Genomic DNA, 7,728 nt, shown 5'->3' on the forward strand with positions numbered 1-7,728 from the left:
CATTAGGCCTCACACACACACACACACACACACACACACACACACTGCAGCGAGGTCTGTAGCGAGCTGCGGAGCCTCCCAGAGAGGGAAGCTTCGCCCGAAACGGTGTGTCTGCCCCGGCTCGTCACCTCTGTTGTTTTTGCCATCCGATCTCGGGTCAATAATTCATCCGAGCAATGAATGATTTATCGTCAGCGCGGTCTGAAAATGTTAGCTCCAGCACGGGCCAAGTATCGACCGCACCCACTGACCAAGGACAGGACTGTCAGGTTCGTTAGGGGAAGATCCAGGTTGCAGGAGTGCTGACGAACCTGGCATCTGCTCCATGATTCGCGTCCTGAGACCCCCCCCGATGGACGTGCAGCGTGGGCACACTTGAAACACATCCTCAGGTTCACAAATAGTAGAGCAGAATTTTTAATACCACATGGTCTGAAAATACTCAGACCACCTTCAGGCAGGTGTTTTATCATAATGCCCCACCTACTTCCTTTCTTTTGGGTTCTTTCACTCTTTCTCCCTCCCTATCCTTCCTCTCTCTTCTGGATTTTATGTAAGCATAAATAAATAACCAGCTGTCTGGCAGCTGGGCTAAAATTGCAAAACCCTGACCCACATTGATCTGCTCCGGGGGTGTGTGTTGAGGTCGCCCGCAGGGTCCCCTGCTTCCTCAGAATGGGGTTTTAACACAACAGAGACTTTTGGTGGGGCCGGTTTATATCCCTGACCGAAGGAGAAACCGAGGGGAAAAAACATCGGCATCAATCAGGGTCTCGGCAGGGGAGAAGAGGAGAGGATTATGGGTATCTGAGATATGTGCCCCACTGTCGATCGAAGCGTGGTAGGGGGCCGCAGCGGGGGCAAGATGGAGCAGAGAAGCTCAGAGGGGAGGTTTCTCACCCCAAGAAAAACATGGAGCACTACTTTGTTCATCATCTAAGCTCACTCAAACCCTAAGACGGGCTTCTTTTTTTCCGTGTTTGGTGGTGAGGTGTTTGTTTACGTGCTAACTGATTCATAGGAGACATACAAAGCAGACTGTTTCTTTTTATTTCAAGAAACATTTGGACTAGCAAGTGTATATGTACATATTTTTTTTTATTATTCTGCCTCAAATTGAGCCCGCTACCTTGCTCCTAGCCATCCACATGGATCCATATTTCCACTTTTGCTGTTCTCTCGCAGTGATTGGCACATCAGACACGCGCTTTCAGCTTTGGTTCAAATTAAATGACAAGCATCGGCTTTATGTCTTAGTCTGCCTGTCTCTGTCAAACCAAAGTCGATATATGTATTTGGTCTGAGAGGTTACCATGGGGCTTATTAAGGACCCCAAGGCTTTCATTAGCATAGAAGCTTTGGAGTCTGTTTTTTTAGGTTTGGTCACGCTGAAATACTGAATTTCTCAGTTCTCAAATACTCAATGATATACTAAAATGAATCTAAATGTACTTAAATCAACCGATGGCAGCTCTGTCAGGAAGATTCAGTTCATAATTCCGTAAAAAAAATACATTTGAGGGATGTCATTTTATCACATCTAGACATGATCATGCTAAACTGATAGTTGACATAATGTATGCATACAGTTGACATAATGTATGCATACCTGTCAAGTTAACATGACTGTAATCCATGAGGTCAGCGATTGAAATCTGTGAAAATCCATTCCTACACACACACACACACACACATACACACACACACACACACACACACACACACACACACACAAAAGACAGCATGTGCAAACATATTGGTACGTTTGTGAGACATTTCACAAACAGGTCAGTGTGTTCCCTGAGATAAGAGATGCTCACCCGCTGGAGTCGCCCTACACAGCAGTCGAATAGACTTTCTATGCTATGGGGAGTACACATCTGTGAGATTCAGAGATGTTCACAAGTTGAGTTTCACGGGAAAAAACATGAGACTTGGAGACAGGTATGCGTATGTAGGATTGGCAGGTATGTGTATGTGTGATTGACAGAGATCCCATTTAGATCTGGCAAGTAAATGTGTTACAGCCAGGCTCAGAGGTCAATGACAAGGTCAGAAGAGCTAGAGGACTTGTATCAGTATTATTATAGTATTGGAACACATTGGTTTACAGTCCATACAGCAATTGTTTACACACTTACTTACTTAATTATTTAATTAAAGAGCAGTTCAGTAAACTGTGATACTTGAATTATGTCTAATTCATGCGATTCCTTCCTCGCAGGCGTTGATGCTCCGATACAAGAAGTGATCCTGCCACCTTGTGTCTCTGTGTTTCAAAAGCAACTGCTGATCAGCCTCCATTGCTCCAGATCAACTTACATGATTTCCAATGGGTTTTTCCAGTTGTAAATAAAAGTCTTTCAGGATTTTCAGAAGAGTAACAGGCATTTCAACCATGAAATTAAATACCTAGCAGCAGCCCTCCGGGCTTTTGAGAGTCTGAAATGGGAGAATTTGAGAGTGTTTTTGGCATTGACAAAACAGTGGCAGACAGAGATGCAGAATGAGATGCAGAATGAAGACTGAGTTAGCTGGTAGGGAGGCTTGTGCCTTTTGAGTGCAACTGAAACACTGTATTCTTCTACGCTTGCCCCCACCCCACCCTCCAATGATAAAGTAATGGCCCCACACTGATTCCATTAGCCATGGCAAGATGGAACAATAAGCCACAAGAGATGCAGTGTGGGTGTGTTTATGTAAGTGTATGTATGTGTGTGTGTGAGGAGGCAGCTCTGTTCAGTGTTGATACCTTGGATGTAAGAGCTGCTGCTGTGTGTGTGTGTGGGGGGGGGGGGGGGGCTGGGGGGTAATGTGTCTTTGATTGTCACACAGTTTTAGTGAAAGTGGGGGTTTGTTTGTGAGTTGGGCAGAAGGCTTCCTTCATAATCAAAGCCATCAGTGGGGGCGTGCTGTGCCCACCCTGCCGCAGTCATGCCTGTGAGGGGCACCGCTGCAAACGGTCGTGGCACGACCGGAAAGAAGAAGAAGAAGAAGAAGAAGAGAGATAAAGAGAAACGATCTGTAATAATGGAGAGATTACCTCGCTGCAGAAGCGAGGAGACGATTTATTCAGCACACGCCGACATTTGACACGGAAGTAGCAAATCATCACTGGTGGTGTGGCTTGGGTGCTTAAAAAATACCATAAAAACAGTTAAGTCAATTAAAATACGCCGTTAACGAGACGTCTCCATCACCCAGCATATGTTTTATAGTGGGGCTCAAGGCGGCTGGCATTAAAGGGGAGCGGAGGGGGGGAACTTGGAGTCCACCCAGGCCTGACCGATGGCAGCTCTGCTGGGAACCCACAGTCCCAGAGGGGGTGAGAAATGGGTGAGAAAGAGGTCTCATCCAGCCCACACAGTGGGACCACTTATTGCCCTCTGACAACCATGAATCATCCACACACACACACACACTCACACACACACACACACATTTACACACTTTTTCTCTTTTTCTAGCTCTCTCTGTCTCTCTCTCACTCACACACACGGACACACTATCTCTCTCTCTCTCTCTCTCTGTCAATTCAATTCAATTCAATTCAATTCAAAGAAGCTTTATTAGCATGAATGTTTTGCATTGCCAAAGCTGATTCAACACATACATATTACATACACATACAGAAGGACAAAATAAAATGAACAGAGTTGATTCAAAATAATAATAATAATACTCAACAAATGAACATTCTAAAAATAACAACAAACATACAGTTAGTTTGGCATTCTGTGGCCGTACTGGCTGTCCCTCAGGTTATGGCAGGCTGCCACATATCCAGCAGCTAGATTAGCCAAATCCCTGACTTCCCCAAGTATTTATGGCAATTTTGCCTTGCCTGTGAGAGTTTGAAAGCCTGGGATGACTCTCTCTCTCTCACACACAAACACAGATACACTCTCTGTCACGCACACAGACACACATTCTCTCTCTCACTCTCTCCCGCTCTTCTTTCACACTAACCTTGCACAAATATGGCACTGACACACAAACGCACAAGCTCTAGCACTTTCACAGTACATCTACACATTGGATATCCACAGGGAGAAAACAATGAAAAGCAAACATGAAGCAGGAAACAAAAATTGATTTCAGTGCCACAGGGCTTACATATCTACCTCGCGAGCGAGGAGGGTAGGGGGTGAGGGGTGGGATGGTAGCAGCAGGGAGCTGGGAGTGAAGACTGCACACCACATGCATAGGGGATAGGTTGGGGAGAACAGAGGATAGATAGGGGAGAGGAGAGGAGAGGAGAGAAGAGGGTTATCAGGCACGCAGGGCCAGATAATGGGGAGTACCTTTCATGGAGCCGGTAATCAGAGCAGGAGGAGATGAGCCATGGAGGAGAGAGGCGATGGAGGAGAGAGGCGATGGAGGAGAGCAGCGATGGAGGAGAGCGGTGGTGCCGTACCTTACGTGTGCCCGTGGCACAATCATCTTCTGAGGGCCAATCAATTCCTTCCCACACTGAAAAATAAGCAAGCAGCGTTTGGAGATCGGGCTCTCTGCTCACAAGCTCTCTGTGCTACATTTCTCCTCACGAGCTCTCTGTGTTCCTTCTCTCCCTCTACATCTATCTCTGTGTTCCCTCTCTCATCTCTCCCTCTACATTTCTCTCTCTCTCTCTGAGATTATCTACCTACCTCGCTTTCTTTTACAGACACCTTCACAAACACACACAAACACACAAACACACATACACACGCACACACACACACACACACACACACACACACACACACACACACACACATGCACACACATGCACTTGTACGCACATGCACACACAAAAATACATGCACAGACATACATACACATACAGATACACACACACATGCACTCATGCATGTACACATTCTCTATCTCTGACTCTCTCAGAGATTTGAACCTTGCTGCTGGCTAGATAACCCAGGGATTTATCTGAATTTTCAGGCTGGGCATCACTGATGCAATCTCCTTTGTGAAGATTGCTCCAAAACGGTGTGCTATGACTTCCATGGAGCCTGTGGTATCTCCAGATCTTTCATAGTTTTATGGGTAATTACAAAAGAGATGAGGGGAAAATCGAGCCTTCTACAGATGAGCCTGAAATAAGGGCCTTGAGACTTTCTGTGTGTGTGTGTGTGTGTGTGTGTGTGTGTGTGTGTGTGTGTGTGTGTGTGTGTGTGTGTGTGTGTGTGTGTGTGTGTGTGTGTGTGTGTGTGTGTGTGTGTGTGTGTGTGTGTGTGCATGAAATGGTTGTGGGTATGTGTGACACAGAGAGAGTGAGAGAGAGTGTGTGTGTGTGTGGTGTGTATGAGAGAAAGGGGGAGAGCGAGAGAGTGGACTTCAGAGCACTACAGTCTTGACATGAAAAAATAATCCACTCTCTTTTGTCCTGTAGTACGGCCCCTGTAGCTCAGCCGATAGAGTAGAGCCCCTGGCAGCTCCAAGGTCACTGGAGCCGCTCTATCCCCTGCGGTAGGTAGCACATAAACGAATGGGCTGTTTGGACAAGTACAGCTGGCTGCAGACACACTACAAGCACCCGTTCAATTACCTATGTCGATGCGTTCTGCTTTGCTGAGCTGTTAACTGTAGGAATGCATACTGTAATTATCCTCCTTGTCAGCGACTGAACTGAGATTGAATGTTTTATGAGATCGATGTGCCACATAGTGGAATAATCCAGGCTTTCACTCTCCCTCAGCGTCCATTTTATCCACAGACTGCAAAGACTCTGTTGGAAGTCGAGATGCCCTCTTATCCATGTGCTCCCACCCCTAACTGGCAGTTTATTTTTTATTTTATTTTGAATGTGATTTAGATTGTTTCACTTCATTACATACTTCAATACTTTTATTGTGTATATATACTTCAGTAAAGCCTTGTTAGCGTCATAATTTAAACAAATATGAAGGCCATATACACCAAATATACAAAGAGATGTACTTTGTGGGAATTTCCCCACGGGATTAATGAAGTATTTATCTGTCTTATCTATCTATCCCATGGGATTAATGAAGTATTTATCTGTTTTATCTATCTATCCCATGGGATTAATTAAGTATTTATCTATCTTATCTATCTATCTATCTCCCATACATATGTAGCGTTATTACTGTTCAGAAGAAGAGTAGGCAATACCTTTCAAATTGTTTGAGTTTTTTTTTACAAATCGGAATAGTGTCTACTGGATGTTGTGTTGTTCACTTTAGACCTGAATCTTTTGTCAAGGAACGATACATGTCCTTGATGAAAAATGCATTTTGGCTTTCCTCCCACTCCGTCTGAGAAACGTTGGGGTATAGAGCCAGACGAGTCTTTGACTGCCCACTGCGTTTTAGCGTGGGAAACAGAAGAGGTCACACGGGGTCCCCAGTCTGTTTAGCGCTCTTCAGAATCACGACATTAAACATGCGAGTCATCTCTGAGTCGTCTGCTTCCTGTTGAGTTCGAAATGAGGCCATTCCGAGTAGTATCACCAAATTTCACCCTGAAACCTCAAACAGTGTTGATGCTTAACATGGCAAAGAAGGAAGGATTCTTAATGAAGTGCAGTTTATATATCTAAGTGCAGTTTGTAAATGTCTCCAATGCAAACCATTTGGTGAAATTTTACTTTCAGATGTTGGGCTGGCCTGTTAATCTGACTTCAAGTGCCCATTTAAACATAACAAGACCCAGCCTTTCGAGATGTACTTTGCTGTTTGTAGAGACTTGAGACAGCGCTTATAATGATAATGATGCCATTATCTTGCTCTGGCAAACACTGAAATGGCTTGATTTGCAACATCATCCTTTTCTCTGTGCAGTGACTGATCCAATGCAATTTTCAAGCGGGGCAGACCAAGGGCCAGCCTTATTAAACCCCTCTCGGTGATTCGTCTTTTGCAGGGCGTCTCATATCAAAACTGGCTGACTACACTAGCTCCCACGCCTGGGGAAGGGGTGGAGATGGGGAGGGGGGTAGAGGAGAGGGACCTGCTGGAACACATTGGTTGGCCAGGGTAGTCCTGAGGTATTAATGGCCCTCTTACTATGACCTGTTACGCACATGACAGTTCATTTTCTGCATGATCTCACAAAAATTCGATATGATCTTGTAAAGACAAATACCGGATAGCACTTCCTAAGTGCTGTCGGTTTCCAAAGGCACATTAATCAAAGAAGCACAGCATGAGTGCCGGGTAGGAGCCCGCCCAGCAAGTCCTCGCGCATTAATGAAAGCGCAAGATGATCTATGAATGAATTCATACCAGGTGTTGCCTTCATTACATTGAAATACTGCTGGGGTCGATAAAAAAAGAGAAGCATTTCTGTTGAGGCTCATCAAGCGGCAGGCATTTGAATCCACTGTGGGTAGTGAAAAATTTGCCGTCTATTGCAGTTCTCAGCACACTATTTCAAGGGACCTGTTTATGTTGCACTCTCAGGAGAGGAAGTGTGATTTATGGAGAGAGAAAAAAGGAAACGCATAAGGATCTTCGAGGCCATGAAATCTGGGCAATTGGGTGGAGTAAGGACATGGGGAAGCACTGGAGAAGCCGGCTGCAAAGTGCCATTTCCAATGCAATGCAAAAGGTCATTTTCATTTCTAATTGAATTTAAAAGAATGCGTCTTCACATCCAATGACTTATTTTGTGTAGGTGCCAGTGATAGAATGGGAGTCATTGAAATTAAAAATTGAAGGCTGTATTCTTGCAGTTACAAGATACGCTCTTCTAAATAGTGAACAATAT

The sequence above is a fragment of the Sprattus sprattus genome, assembly GCF_963457725.1.
Source record: "Sprattus sprattus genome assembly, chromosome: 8".
NCBI lineage: Eukaryota > Metazoa > Chordata > Actinopteri > Clupeiformes > Clupeidae > Sprattus > Sprattus sprattus.